The sequence below is a fragment of the Melitaea cinxia genome, chromosome 9 (genome assembly GCF_905220565.1).
Source record: "Melitaea cinxia chromosome 9, ilMelCinx1.1, whole genome shotgun sequence".
NCBI lineage: Eukaryota > Metazoa > Arthropoda > Insecta > Lepidoptera > Nymphalidae > Melitaea > Melitaea cinxia.
The window spans coordinates 1,267,598-1,284,945 of record NC_059402.1 but is presented as its reverse complement, the minus strand read 5'-3'; the positions used below and the strand labels follow the sequence as shown (position 1 = coordinate 1,284,945).

Here is a 17,348-nt window from a genome sequence, read left to right as displayed (position 1 = left end):
CCGACCTATGGTGGGATAGCCATCCTACTGCTGGCTTTGAAATACAGGCTGAAGACGCGCAGCAGCGTGTTCGGTGCGACAAAGCCAACACTGCGGTCACCAACCCGCCTGCCCAGCGTGGTGACTATGGGCAAAACACATGAGTTCACGCAATTTTTAGCTCGAACTTATGGAGGCCTATGTCCGTGGACTGCGATAGTCTGATGTGATGAATATGCTATCATTATAAATATTGTTGGTGTGTATTTATTGCAAACTGCCAAATTGTAAGCTGCCTAATCTTAATTAGTTAAATTTAATGCGCGTCTAATTGCGCTTTACGCTTTTACCTGCGTAACCTCTTATCCACTGAGAACTTTGTAATGAAATATGGATTTTCATTTATTTTTTTGGGTCTGTAGCTATCTCCATACCAAGTTTCTGCTAGATCCATTCAGTAGTTATGGCGTGATTGAGTTATAAACATCTTTTTTTCATTATAGAGGTATCAAAACTAACTAAAGACCATCTGATGGTAAGCGGATACCGAACCCTATGAACGCCTGCAACACCAGAAGCATCGCAGCCTTTTACGCTTCCTAGAAGCTATGTATCTATCCAACCTTCCGCATTAACAATATTGATAAGATTAAGAGCTTCAATTCTTAAATTAGGTACCTAATCTACCTGACCTGAACATCTTATGATGAAATTTACGGTTCCACAACACTGGATAGGTTGGAAACTGATGACGTTGTAATTGTTAAAGATTTTCGTCAAATCGTTGGAATCAGAAATACTACTAGATTTTCAATACGTCGGTCTCATTTTAATAGCTTGCGTAAGTAAAATATTCATAAAAATAGCATAAATGCATTACAGTTTCAAACGAGTCTAGCAAGATGCAGGTACAAACATTTCACATTTATTTATGTAAATTATGTTGCAACTTGTTTATAAATATGCAAAAATGGAACTGGCTTTTGAAGAAGGTTAGAACCTTCTTTACATACTATATTTATATTAACCTAATATTACATACTATATTTATCTTTAATATTTTATTTTTGGTTTACCGATTTTGGAACGAAGTTGCTTATGAGGCGTTGTGAAGGGGTACCCTAGCTGCTAAAAAATGTCCGTAACGTTTAAGAAAGCGTAAAATTTTTATGTATAGTCATGTATGATGACTATACAGTGGCTAATGTGTAGTCTACGTGATTATGATGATTGTTGCAGTTTGCTTTTATTATTATGTCATTCGATAATAATTATTACATATTTTTATAAATCATCGTAAATACAATAAAGATGTTAAGATAATTTTATAAAGTAGTTTTTCCGTCAGCTACGACTCCGTGGGTGAATATTACGAAGTTTCGATTGAAAGGAAATTAGTCATGAAAATCTGTCACTGGCTCCCGGACCATAATGCCTATTTAAGTGACTATAATACATAATAATGATTTAGTAAATCCAAAAATTATTATTTTCCTAACAAATATAAAAACATTAATGATTCCTCGGGGGGATTGGGGATAGGGTCGGCAGTGCGCTAGCGATGCTTGTAGTGTTGCAGGCGTCGGTAAGCTACGGTAATCGCTTACCATCAGGTGAGCCGTACGCGTGTTAGCCGACCTAGTTATAAAAAAAAATATCAATTTTTTCTTACACAATTTTATCTTGATTCTAATCTGTGTTGTTTTAACAATAGATGAAGGGTTTGAATAAGGATTGTCTTTAAAATAAACGGCTGTTGTAATAACAGTCATTTAAACTAATCGTCTTCGAGTATTCTGCACTTTGCGTTACTTTAGAAACAATTTAAACGCACAAGCTAACGCGAAACGCAAACAAAACGTTATTAAAATAAACATTTAAATGAAAAATACAAACAATTTACAATTATTGTAGTTTCAAATTTGACAATAATCGTGGTTTTTTTTTGTTTCTGTTTGACAATTAGCGTGTCGCAAATGTAATATATTCTTGTTTATTTTCATATTGTTATTAAAATTCGTAAAAAGGATTATCTATTCCTTAATAACTTAAAGAATATTATAATTTTTGTCATAAAATGTTGTTAATATTTGGTATTGGGCATACCACTATTGGACATGGCCATATTTTCCTACATAAAACACTTAACAAAAAGTTAAAAATAAATATATATTACTTCAAATCTTTTTTTATCAGATAGTTCGCGTCGACGCGGAAGGTAAATATTTTTTATAAAATACACATTGTTCAAATATTCTCGTAAGTTAGGATTACAAAGTATTTAATATTTAATGACAGTTGCTTGTGCAAATTAGAATTAAAAATGAACTTGAAACATGTAAAATTGGAGACAAGTTCAAATTATTTCGTTCGTAATATTTAAGAAACGAAAGAAGCATCAAACAGAATCATTTTAGACTTAAGTTTACAAATAACAGATAAGCAAAATATAAGTTTACTGATATAGCTACAGACGTATAGTATAAATTAAAAACTTTTCTAATATCAAAAATGTCTAGCCTTCACACAGATACTGTCAGTTTGTAACTCAGTACAACTATTTTTTTAACGAATGGTGCAATTTTGACCGATCAAAACCCTGAACATATTCTTTATTCTACGTGAGATTGGCGAAATCATCTATGCTCTTTTTACCAATAAAAGACATTAACCCAAAATATGTTGAATTACTTCTAATACAGATTTTTGTCCAGTTCATTTAAGTAAGTAACATTAATATATACGTGGTACACGCTTGGCATTATCTACCAGTATTATACTAAATAAACCGACCAAACTCTCTTAATGGTATTTATAAGATTCTAGATCTTAAGGTTAACCTAATAAAGGCTTAAATAACGTGAAGAAGATCGTCTTCCTCCTATTCACTTGAAGGGAGGAAGTCGAACATTGGACAATTGACGACGCCCGGTCTGATCTAGAGAATGATTCAATGTCTTTCAAGGATTTCTGGTGGGCGGTGGATTCGGACCGAAAATAAAATAATAATGCTCTCTTTTGGCAATAAGCCTCAGAGTTATTAAACAAAAAAAACTGCTAGTCAGTAATTAATTACCTATCGCCTATGTAAATAAAAACGAACCGCCAAAATATTTATCAAATTGGCTTTTTCTGTGTTCATTATTGTCGGGACAAGATTTTTTAAACGATAATTTTAAAAAGAGCCTAAATATATTTACGAAAAAACAATACTAAGCTCGCCGCGTCATCTAATATATAAATAGACTAGATGTGACCGCGACTTTATCCGCGTGAATTTTAACAAAAAATTTACTGTTCGGTTCACAGAGTTATAAAATAAGTAAACTTCTAAAATAAAAGCCTAAATTACTCCTTATTACATCAGCTATCTGCCAGTGAAAGTCCCGTCAAAATCAGTCTAGCCGTTTCAGAGATTAGCCGGAACAAACAGACCAGACAGACAGACAAATATTGTAAAAAAATATATTTTGGTAGGTATATTATGTGCCGTGTATACATACATCCATTTGCATTTCGTAAAATGCGGTTATTTTAATATTACAAACAGACACTCCAATTTTTTTTATTTGTATAGATAAGCCGTAATAATATGTACAGCAATATCAGATCGTTGAAGAGCAATTTGAAAGTGATAACAATATCCTGTTATGATATATTTTATCAGGTTAAGTAGAATTAGCTTATCGATGGATTTAGAGCTTTCAGGTCATATATTGTCACTGTTTAAAAATAAACATTTTTATCACAATACTCTTTTTATTAAATATCAATTTCACTGCAAATTATTTTAAATATTTATCACAACACAGATACCTCATTTTTAAGGTGTTAGAAAAACAAATTCTTTCTTGATGTGTATGGTCAACTTATTTTATGTTATATATTTATTACTACCCAGTTGTTTTGTTTCGATAAACCTACTTAATTCTTATTTTTCAGTTTCAATCAAAAGGCTGCCTGGAAGAAATTGCTTTATGTGATAAGGCCGTCTTATCGTTGCGCGGCTAAAATTGTCGCGTTCTTAATTTTTTTACAATAAATAATATATTGTTATTATTTCTAGACCACAGTCTTGTATCATCATCATAAGGAATAAAACTTTACGCATATGTTTTAAGTACCTAACAGTTCACGTACACGTCTATATTTTTTAGTAAATTCATATAATACCTTAATACGTATTCTGTATACTTGTAAAGGTACCAACTGTACTATAGGCCAGTCAATAAAAATAGTAATAGCTTTATGTAATTAGGTGTTACATAGTCAATGTAGCATCGACATCAGTAGGTCGCATCGGTCAAATGCGCGACGTAGGTAGATATAATGCATGCAACATAAATATTTAATGAGAATGCAAAAACAAGAGAAACTGTTGTGTTATCAGCACTGTGGGTATCGTTAATACTTCGAGAACACCGTCGAATGTTTATATCGACATACATGTATATCTGTATATCTGCAGTTCTGCACAGATATTGTATAATGTAAGAGATCGTTTGTTTATCTTATCTATTGTTACATTATATTTAGGCGTAAGTTTATTGTGATAGGTCATATAGGCTAATAGATCATATATTATATTGATGTGTATTGTGTGGCTACAGTACTAAAGAATATAGCCACCCCCTCTCTTCCCGTGGGTGTCGTAAGAGCGACTCCTCTTCGGTGCGACAAAGCCAGCCCTGCGGTCACCGACCCGCCTGCCCAGCGTGGTGACTATGTGCAAAACACATGAGTTCACGTTATTTTTGGCGTGAACTTGTGGAGGCCTATGTCCAGCAGTGGACTGTATAGGCTGTGATGATGATAATGATGATGATATTGATGTAGGGCACAGCTGGAAATATCCTGCTCAAAATCTGGAGCAACCCAAGTACTGTCCTAGTGACCTCAACCTTCCAGAAGATTACAGCTAAATTATGCTGCTCTCCAGCAATGTTGTATTTCTGCGTTGAGTAAGGTAGCCATAGGTCCGGGGGAGAGTTGAAGAGAGGGTCGACAACGCTATGGAAATGTTCCTAGTGTTGCTGGCGTTAATGAGGTACGGTATCCCACTTACCATCAGGTAAGCCGTTACGCTTGTTTGCTGACTTAGCTGTATATAATAATTGTGTTTGCTCGCAAACGAAAACAACGACTTCAATTACATCGACAAGTAATACAACGTAAGAAGACGAAAAAAATTAACAAACGCACTAGTCGTCACTACGATTTTCGAGAGTTTCTCTCCATTTTTCTGGGATTCCATCCTGGATCCCCGATCCTGGTTTCCTTATCATGGTACCACACTTGGGATATATCCTTTTCAACAAAAAAAGAATTATTAAAATTGGTTCATAAACGACGAATTTATACCTAATCATACATTAATAGTATATATACGGCCGAATTGAGTAACGTCCTCCTTTTTTTGAAGTCGGTTAAAAAGAGTATAAATATTACGCTATGAGAAATAGAAACGAAGTACATATTCACTTTAGGATATATTAGATCAAATCGATATACCTATTAGAGAGAAATCGTTTTATGTTTATTATTATTATTATATTATTTTTATGTAGAACAACACACATAGTATAATCTGTGGTCACATCGTGGTATTAAGTATCCGTATCATGGTTTTATTTACTACATTTTTTTCATATTTTAATTTAGTTGATCTCATTTCTTATTATCACCTATTTTTGCCTACTACTACTTATGATAAAACCGCCAATGAAGAAATATTTCATCATCATCATCATCATCATCATTTCAGCCTATCACAGTCCACTGCTGGACATAGGCCTCCACAAGTCTACGCCAAAAATAACGTGAACTCATGTGTTTTACCCATAGAAAGAAATATTTGCCTATCATTAAATGAAGAACTATTTTCCTCTCTCAAGGTATTCATCTAAATTGGTAATTTTAGTGTTTCATGTCTTAATATACTAAAGTCTGAATACATTTTGCATATTAGATTATTTCAGTAGACTTAAGTCATTATCAAATGTATATTTTATAAACTTTGGATTCATATTTTTATCACTGTTAAACACACACACACACACACACACACACACACACACACATAAATTATTTTTAGCACAATACATTACATAGCGCTCTATAAATGTTAATGTGTTATTACTATGTGTGTTGTGTAAATAGTTTTGTTTTTACTGCCTGTCGCGTAAATTCATATCGAAATACTCATAAATAATACGATTGTGAACGACGGAGTATAAATAGACAAGCTATGTGTAATGTGTATTTATAATTAATGCACGTACCTACTCATAAATCTTTTTTTTTTCAAGAAAGTTATACGAGATTATGTGTCAAGGAATACTAATTTAAATTATTTAAGCGGGGTTTTTAAAAGTGATTGAATGAAATGAAGAGAAGGAATGCAGGATTCTATTATTTTTTTTTAATTATCCATAAAAAAATACATTAAACCAATAAAAAAACATTACACATACTACAATGTATTTGACACACACACACACACACACACGCATATTATACTCTTTAGTTTATTATTATAGAAGTACAGTCTTTGACAACAGAACCTTAATAAACCAAACTTATAATTTAAATTAATCATGGTCGAATTTCGACCGCTGGGTAGCCAATATAATAACAAATAAACAATTTTAATTTCAGTAAGTCCAATTATTCTCAAAGTTTATGTATAGTATTTATAAATATCTCAACATTAAAAAATACGTTCGAGTAATGTTTATTGATTATAGTGAAGCGTTTGACACTTTAAAACATGACATTCTTATCAAAAACTGTGGTATACAGGCTTTTTAAATAAATTGTTTCAAGGCTACCTCAACAATAGATCATGTGGTTATAATTGTCAATATCACCAGTAAAAACGTACGAGTATTAGATGGAACAGCGCAGGGCTCTGTACTTTGTCCCTTGCATTATATCATCTACATAGATGATGCAGTCCATCTTCTTCGTTCGTCTTTTCCTGTTATAGAGGCAAATGCAAAGTCATCCTTGCTCTTTTGCGCTCTTAAATGTCACTGCCTCAAAAGAATGAATAAATTAATGATAAACGCAAAACTAATACCACTATTCATAAAACAAGAATGGTCTGACACTCAACGACCCCAGTAGGATTTCTGCTTTTGTTGACCGACCACAAGCACATACAATACTTGTGCTAGTTTACAAACGCCCAGATTATGGCGAACATCTCTATAAAGCATACAATATTTTACCATAAGCAAGAACCAAACCATAGACCGCCACTGCATCAGCCGATGCTAATTTGTTGAATTAAATTATACCATAAAACATGATAAACGTAGTTAGAAAATTGACGCCGCGTTGGCGCAACGGTTGCCATGGATTGTACCTGTTGCGCTGGCGGTTGCGGGTTCGATCCCCGCACGTGATAAACAATTGTATTGGCCATACAGGTGTTTGCCGTGATCTGGGTGTGTGTGCAGTCCTTGTGGGTCTCCCCACCGTGCCTCGGAGAGCACGTTAAGCCGTCGGTCCCGGTTGTTATCATGTACACCTGATAGCGATCGTTACTCATAGTAGGGAATATATCCGTCAACCTGCATTGGAGCAGCGTGGTGGATTAAGCTCTGATCCTTCTCCTACACGGGGAAAGAGACCTATGCCCAGTAGTATATTACAGGCTGAAGCGCGATATATCAAGTAAGTTTGTCACTTAAAATGTTGTGTAAACGACTCTCAGAAAGTAATCAATTAGACAACAGTCAATTTGACAAGTTTTGTGTACGGTAACATTAAAATATATTTAACATACGTGTATTATGTAGCTACTAGTTACTATAATTTAATGTTACACTAACGAGGTAATTACATTTTGTGATTATAACTGCGTTACAATTGAACAAATATTGGGTATAATTGAGTTGAAATATTGTATTGTTAGCGGAAATAACATAACGATAGCGCATTATTTACTTCTCTTTGTATACGTTTGTGTTGTAATGAGTTACTAACTGTGACCGCTCAGCTGTTGTACACACAGTATAGTTTATGTTTACATCTATATTTATTTATTTATTTTTATTTGGGAAACAGACAGTACAATATAACACAAAGTAAAAAAGAACAGCAACAAGATAGTGCCTAAACCAGTCAAGTTTCCACTAAAAACTAACACATATAATAAGCAGAGCGCAAATATTAAAACAAAAAAGTTTATAATTAGAATTAAAATATCTAAAACAAGAAACAAAATACAAATACAAAATCAAAATTAAATTAAAATCAAAAGCAAATTAAAATTAAAATCAAATTAAGATCAAATTATAATTTAAATCAAAATAAATTAAATTAAAACACAAAATTGAGTAACTTAACAATTGAAAAATAACAATGTGAATAATAATATGAATAAATATGAGACGCCTAATGTGTGGCTAAATGGAAAACTCGAAAACGGCTTGGCAAATCGGTCTTTTTTACTTTAAAATATAACTTCTCAAATGGTTCTTACGGAATAAAAAAATTGTGCAAAAAAATTAAAAACTTTTTAAGTTAAACGGTTTTATGTTAAACATACATTGCAATGTTTAAGATAAATGTACTAAAAACCAAAAAATAATAAAATAGATACAGTCGTGGGAATTATAAACATATGCATAGACTAGACTAAAATAAAACCGTGGGGCACGTCAATTGTCTACAATCGTTGATTAAAATGTTTGTTTTGTAATGTTACACTATAATTAGGCAGTTGTTCAACCGACAACGATGGACGTGTGATAAGTAGGGCTAGAATGTGGAAACAAGCTAGCAAGCTCGATTATAAGCGAGTTTTAGGGTTTCATAGTGGTGAGCGAGTAGTACTTTTATCATATGTTTTGTCGATTAAAGACAAACTACGAGCAGTGAAACGATTCCTCGCCAGCCAGCGGTGTGAATGTCCAACGATAAACTAGTTGAAACATCTCTTTTATTTACATGGAGTGTATAACTATTGGAATTTCCATGAGCAAGAAAATAGTAAGTAATTTCCTCACCGTCTGCGGGCGAACTGCCTATTTTAACGACGAATTAAACGATGCTTCTATCGCACATTAAGTCGATAATTTGTAGACAATTGACGTGCCCCACGGTTTTATTTTAGTCTAGTCTATGCATATGTTTATAATTCCCACGACTGTATCTATTTTATTATTTTTTGGTTTTTAGTACATTTATCTTAAACATTGCAATGTATGTTTAACATAAAACCGTTTAACTTAAAAAGTTTTTTTACCTATTTTTATTTTCTAGTTTTTAGTTTTTATTTCGCATTCTGTTTAATTCATTTAGTGCTTCATTATTGCAAGGCCCATCTTAAATATTGAGGTTGTATAGTGCACCGTATTCTTCTTGTCAAGCCCTTTTATTTGATACCCATATTGGTGGGATTGATAAAAAATTGTTATCAGACATTTGGTAGCGGCGGCCAGCTTAGATTTCAATTTTGCATAGTAAATTGTATTCTACTTGTTGAGACCTTTCATTTGATACACATGTTGATGGGATTGATAAAACCTAAGTTATCCGCCATTTTGTAGAGGCCGCCATCTTGGATTTTAATTTTATATAGTACATTGATTATACTGGTTGAGCACTTTCATTTGATACCCATATTGATGGGATCGATAAAACCTACGTTATCCGCCATTTTGTAGCGGCCGCCATCTTGTATTTCAATTTTTTATAGTTTATTGTATTCTGCTTGTTGAGCCCTTTCATTTGATACCCATATTGATGGGATTGATAAAACCTACGTTATCCGCCATTTTGTAGCGGCCGCCATCTTGGATTTCAATTTTTTATAGTATATTGTATTCTGCTTGTTGAGCCCTTTCATTTGATACCCATATTGATGGGATTAATAAAACATAAATTATCCGCCATTTTGTAGCGGCGGCCATCTTGAATTTATAATGATAATGAATAAACATAATTGTATTGTCACCAAAATCCAAAGTTTATACAAAATTTCAGATTAATCGGTTGACAGGAAGAGGGTGAAATTTGAATTACTAAATTTGACCCAAGAATAAATAATAAATAAAAAATAAAACAAACGGGGTGAGCTAAATAAAACCGTTTAATAATTAATAAAAAGGATTCAATAACCTATCCATCTCTGTTTTTGCCTACCAGATTTTTAACACAATTTGTATGGAGGACTGGACACTGTCTTTCAAGTTAGTCTACACTGCTGATTGGTCACGCATTACACCAAAGCTATTGAATAAATCCAAATAAGACTTTACACAATTTGAGATAGGGAAGCTATATAGGAACCGTACTGGATAACTTTTATTTCCTAATCTCAGTATTTGTATTATGACGATTCGATAGTGCTTTTGAATCCTGTGTGAATAAAGTCGTATTTTGATTTTGGTTCCCTTGAAAGAGAAGATAAAAGTCAAAATTTGTCGAAAACAAGAGAATTTTCGGATACAGCTCGTACAAAATAAATGTGTAATTATAAACATTTGTAATCGTTTAAGATACATTGAACCGACTTTTGATTTTTTTAATATTAATACGATACAAATAAAAAAAATTTTTTGGAAACCAAAACTGGAAACAGGTTGGTTACAAAATTATGTTTCAAATTGACTTTACCTATCTATATAAATAAAAATGAATGTTGCTAAGCGCATAACTCGAGAATGGCTCGACCAATTCGGCTAATGGAAGATTTTCCATACATTTTTTTTTTATTTAAATTTTTACTAATAACTTTTGACAAAATGAAGTCTGTCCGGGCTAGCTTAAAATAAAAACTGCGCTAAATAGAATTTTAAATTTTCCAAAATTAAATTTAAAATTTACGTTACAAATGTTCCAATTTAAATAACATTATAAAAAATTTGCATATTTAAAAAAAAAAACAATCTATCAAATAACTATGTAGGTACAGCCAAACGCGGTATGAATCACGTTCGCGAGTGGACCGATGCTAAAGCTAGATGTTGAATTGTTATCGCTATTGGAGGTTATGTGTCAAAGAGTTAAATTTATTTAAAAAAATCTGTGCTCCTACTTCAGGGTCCAAATATACAGGCACAAAGATAATCCTTTTTATATGGTAATAATGATAAACAAACACTATCAACACACTTGACTACAACACTACTTGAACACATTATATAGCTGTAGTTCTGGAAGGTACGTAGTCAGTCAGGCTGTTCCTAACTTAATATATTTCTGGCTGAGTCCTTTATTCGAAATGTAATTTAACATAGTATATTTATTCTAAATATGAAACTAAATACAAAAGAAAGTAAATCAACAAATAAATTCGGCTAAGTCCTTTAAATGTTTTTAATGTATATTTTTAACCGAATTCCAAAAAAGGAGGAGGTTCTCAATTCGACTGTATTTTTTTTATGTATGTTACATCAGAACTTTTGACAGGGTGGACCGATTTCGACAATTTTTTTTTTAATCGAAAGGTGGTGTGTGTCAATTGGTCCCATTTATATTTATTTGAGATCTAACGACTACTTTTCGAGTTATATCTAATAATGCGTTTTTACTTGACGCTTTTTTCGTCGACCTACGTCGTTGTATTATACCGCATAACTTTCTACTGGGTATACCGATTTGGATAATTCTTTTTTTGGTAGAAAGGGGATATCTCTAGTTTAGTACCATGATAAGGAAACCAGGATCTGATGATGGGATCCCAGAGAAATCGAGTAAAACTCTCGAAAATCCGCAATAACTTTTTACTGGGTGTTTCGATTTTGATAATTTTTAATTTAATGAAAAGCTGATGTTCATCATGTGGTCACATTTAAATTTTATCGAGATCTGATAACTACTTTTTGAGTAATCTTTGATAACGCGTAGTTACTTGACTATTTTTTCGTCGATCTACGTTGTATTACTTGTCGATGTAATTGAAGTCGGTTTTTTTTTCGTTTGTCTGCAAACACAATTATTTCTAAATATGAAACTAAATACAAAAGAAAGTAAATCAACAAATAAATTCACAGCAGGTTTCAATTCGAACTAATCGTCGTGTATTTACTGCGGCGCGCCTCGGTGTGTCCTCGATATATCACTCGGAGGGTGGAGCTGCCGTTTAGTGTAGTTGTTTATAGAGGCATAATGTCAAGCTTTAAGGATATTTATCATCCATTGTCTTTTATTTACCCATTCATTGGAATCGAGGTAGTGCTTTTTTATGTACAGCAAACACAGTGTTCCATTACTAATCTAAGTAATTTAATGTCTGTTGTAGTTTATGTGTATGATTTTTTAGTTCAAAATAATATAAATACTTTGCTAAACATATAACTGATAGACATATAAATAATTATTTTACATGTCACGTCACATCAAGTGTGATATCGTAACGAAACATGTATGCAATTATGAAGTACCTATATATGTTTGGGGAGGAATTCCTCTACTTCAATCACGAATGCGACGAACTTACTCCGCCATATTTATGTTCATGAATATGTACATCTTTTTTTCATTCCTTTTAACCGACTTCTCAATTTGATTATTATTTTTTTTTTTTGCTGAGTATATTTATACTATCGAGTACTGATATTTTGTCATTTTTAATATAAACATAGTTTCATAAAATTATATTTCCAAGTCGCTGTGCCGCATTGTTATCTGCTAGCAAGAAGCTGTGTGCTTACAGCAATCTTGTGTTATCTCGAACACTGCGTCTTTATTAGATAATAGTAGTAATCGTAAAAAATAGCTTCACAATAAATATATGACGACAGTAGCTAATTATATTTAATGAACATCTTACTGTTAAATATTTGTTGTGTAATTGTTTTTTAATGTCGTTTTTTTTTGGTTTTCTTTCTCTGCTTCCTAATAAGCATTTCTCTTTTTTAACCGACTTCAAAAAAGGAGGAGGTTATTCAATTCAACCGTATATGTATATATATATATATATATATATATATATATATATATTATGTATGTTCGGGGATAACTTCGTCGTTTATGAACCGATTATAATAATTTTTTTTTTGTTGGAAAGGAGATATCCCAGGTGTGGTACCATGATAAGGAAACCAAGATCTGATGATGGGATCCCAGAGAAATCGAGGGGAAAACCTTGAAAATCCACATATCTTTTTACTGGGTGTACCGATTTTGATGATTTTTAATTTAATCGAAAGCCGATATTTATCATGTAGTCACATTTAAATTTCATCGTGATCTGATTACAAATTTTGTTGTAATCTTTGATAATGCGTATTTACTTGATTATTTTCTCGTCTACCATACGTTGTATTATACTTGTCGATGTAATTGAAGTCGGTTTTTTTTCGTTTGCCAGCAAAACACAATTAGTAACTTAATTTTAGTCAATACCAATTTTTTAATTTTAGGTTAATTTTGTTATTTTTTTTTTCACCGATTTCTAAAAAAAAGGAGAAGGTTCTCAATTTCATTGTTTTTTTTTAATTCACGTTGCCTCAGAACTTTTGACTGGGTAAACAATTACAATAATTTTATTTAATAGAAAGGTAGTGATGCTTTTCTTGTTGCATGACGTCTATAAGCTATGGTAAACGCTTACCATCAGGTGACCGCACAGTGCACAGAACACTTAGGTACTTACTTTTATTTACATTCCTTCTACTAGAGATTATTATCTGATACTGTTTCTGCTACCAACACATAATTGCAATTTTATATACAGTAACTAATGAATATTTATTCAAAAGATAATTAATTAAATCATTCATCAAAAATAGCAACTACACTAGGGACTGTTATCTGTCCATTTTCTTTTTATTTGTCCAAATGAAAGGGCTGATACGCCCTAGGGAGCTTTGTAATAAGGGTTCTGGAAAAACCTTAAACTGTATATCTCTTATATTTAAATTTATTGCGTCACAGAAAATTCCCTAAAATAAAATATTCGAAATTAATAAAAAGAATATTAGTTTTTCGAACTATTTTAGAGTTTATTGTTATAGCAATTCAATTCAAATACCAGGTGCCCAGTGCCGGGTTTTTTAAGTTTCATCATTCATGTTTTAATCGTTTTCCGGTTCACTAATATAATAATGATTTAATTATAATGAATAAAAATTGTTTTCAACAATTTAAGAACGAGGTCGTGTCTCCGAGCGCGTCGTCTATTGACTTTAAAGCCGCTATCAACTATTTACTTACATTACTTAAGATAACTAGGCGTCTGTTTTACTCAGTTATGCGAATATATTTTTAATTTATACTTTACTGTTATATAAAATGAATTATAAACTTGAATGTTACTGTTAAGATCATTTTCGTGACATTTTATTGGTTATAGCTCGGAATCTAATATATAAAATTCTCGTGTCGCGGTGTTTGTAGTTAAACGTTTAAACTCCTTCGAAACGGCTTGATCAATTCTCATGAAATTTTGTGTGCATATCGGGTAGGTCTGAGAATCAAACAACATCTATTTTTCATACCCCCAAATTATAAGGGGGGAGGGATAAGAAGGTTAATAAAATATATGGCAAAACAACGTTTGCGGGATCAGCTAGTAATATATAATATTCTTATTTATAGATTCAATATGAAAATTCAATTGATGCGTCAATAATACTATACTCCTTTAGATCCCACTGCTGGTCATAGGCCTCTTTCTCCGTGTTAGAGAAGGATCGGAGCTTAATCCATCACGCTACTCCACTGCTCGTTAGCGGAAACACAAAATATATTTTTGAGTAAAGTTTTTAAGAATGTCAATGACAAAATAGTGTAAACCTTTGACAAATCGTTTTCTTTGAAGTTTGAATGCCTAAAGAAAAATTAATATTTTTTTATTTGTCGACAATAAAGTAAAACATCAATTCCTAATGTCTCGACTTTTCCCTCTTTTAACTCAGGTAGGTTACGAAGAACATAACAGGCTTTAAAAATTCACGTAAAGGTGCAAAGCAATAGAGCAGGACGTGAGCATCAACGGATGTAATAACACAAGAAAAATAACATCAAAATCTTCTCAAATTACCTATTGGAGATAAATTTAATAATTAAATTACTAATTCTAAGAATATTATTATAATTTTTGTAATGACAATATGTTATGTATTATAATAATAGTATTCAAAACTAAGCAATATCTAGCGAACTGTAATTGTAACGATCATAGCAATGTGGTATAAATATTATGTTTGTATGTACTCCTTCCATTATCTCTAAATTAAGTACTGTAAATTGCTGTTAAAGTAATTAAAATATTTGTAATATATAAGACACTTCTTAGTACACGAAAATTCTCGTAGATATTTTACATCTTAGGAAAATGGTACCTATACATATAGAAATGAATCATAAGGTACGAAAGCGGCCTGGTTTGTCAGAAGTTGACAACCAAATTTTAATAAATTCAGACATTAATAATTTTAAGTAGTGAGTCTTATTTATTATTATCAAAACATTATATTTTATTTTTGTAACCGGGATATTTGATGCAAACTTAGGCCGCTCTAGGTATAGCAGTGGAGCCGCCGGGGTTTGCAGAAGAATTCGATTTCCTGCGACCCCAGCACAGGCGACGAAGGTGGACACCGTGTCGTTTTAGTGGGTAGACTGCCAGGGAGCCGGCAGGAGTCCCACATATCCCAGTCGCTGGGGACAGCGGCCGGGCTTGGGTAACACATTTCCACGCATAAAAAAAGGTATAGCAGTAGATTGTGACAAAGTAAATCAAGTTAATGAAATCTTTGTTTTGATACTCATAATCCATATATATTCATTTGTTATCATAAAAAAAAATCTTTTAAATACAAAATGAACGTTAAATATATTATTCAGATACACCAATACATAGATATATGCCACATAACCGTATAAGTATATAAACGTATTTTTTTTATAACTAAGATTGCCATAATAAAACAATATCTTTGGTTTTCGTTACAATGTCTTTCATGTATGATATACGATCGAGTAGGTATATGATCGTTGCATATTTTATTCACTGCTTTTCAAAAGTACAAATCATTCAGTTTTTTATTATTATTCTTCTCACACAACAAAATCTATATTCCTACTGCATTACTTAACTATAATAATTATTTAAAAGTGCTTATAAATACAGATATTTTTTAAATTTGTTTCATAAAAAACATCAGAGAGGTTGCGTACAGAAACATGAGATTCCATATGGGAACAGAAGGTTCAAAATAATAGATTTCAGACTTTTTCTTGTTTTTTAAATCTAGTGTTTGGACGGTTCCTTGCGGAACCGGTCCACGGTCGTGTGAGAGTCGCAGTCAGTAAAGCCGCAATTTAATAAACCTTAATAAAATTTGAATCGATTAATAACTGGTTTTTTTAATCTCAATGTTTACAAACATAACCGGCAAGTGCAACGACCTCAAATCGAATGAATTTACTATAAATAAAATTAGTTTCAAATTTATTGAATCAAAACAAAAACCGTTAGTTTTCTATTTGCAACTATAGCGGTTAAGAATCCGCTATTTTGTTATTAATCTAGTTGAAAATGGTATAGAATCATTATTTATTATTATTATTAGGTACATAAAATGAAATGTACAGTGTTCGCATAATTCGACCCAAAATGGTCATATTTATTACCCCTTTGAAAAAAAACAAACAGCAAAAATGAAAAATCAATTAAACGCATATAATATAATATAATATTTTTTATATATTTATACATGTAATATATAAGTAATGTATGATTTTAAAAACAATCAGATTGCATTGTGTTTTAAATTTATGTTTTTTTTTTTTGATATAACAGAAAATATTATTTCTAAGGTATTCAAAATGTTATTGTGATATCATTCAGCATTCATCTCTTCTATTTTATCTATTAAATTAATATAAATCTATCTTCTATTTTTTCGTCTACCTACATTGTAGGTATTACTTGTCGATATAATTGAAATCAATTTTTTTTAATCACATAATTTTATTATTCATCTTATATTTCCATAATATAAAAATAACTGACGGATTGATATGAGTGAGTATGTATTATGTACGCTATACATTCCTATACTATACTCTTTGATCAATAAAAAATAGTAAATTGAAAAATAACGCATTATCGTATTGTATGTTTCGTTTCATTTTATATTATTTTATCGCTGAATATTAACTAAATTGACATAAAGACGCAACGTACAAAATTAATTTATTTTATAAATTTAAATTATAAATTTAATTTTAAGAAAGAATAAATAAATTTATTAAATCTTAAGAAAATAACAACTTAATTATATTTTATATTTAATTATAATTATTATTTTATTGAATAATAGTCAATTTACCGAGGAAGGTCATAGGCTATACAATAATATGTTAGTAAGTTTTTTCATCAAATTAACGCGGCTAAAACCGTG

The 17,348-nt window shown here is 31.6% G+C and overlaps 1 protein-coding gene across 1 annotated transcript in view; it reads right to left on the bottom strand.

Moving 5' to 3' along the window:
• The window catches only part of LOC123656258 (protein halfway), a 54,439-nt gene that overhangs the window by 22,384 nt on the left and 14,707 nt on the right, over positions 1-17,348 (bottom strand). The window lies entirely within an intron of this gene.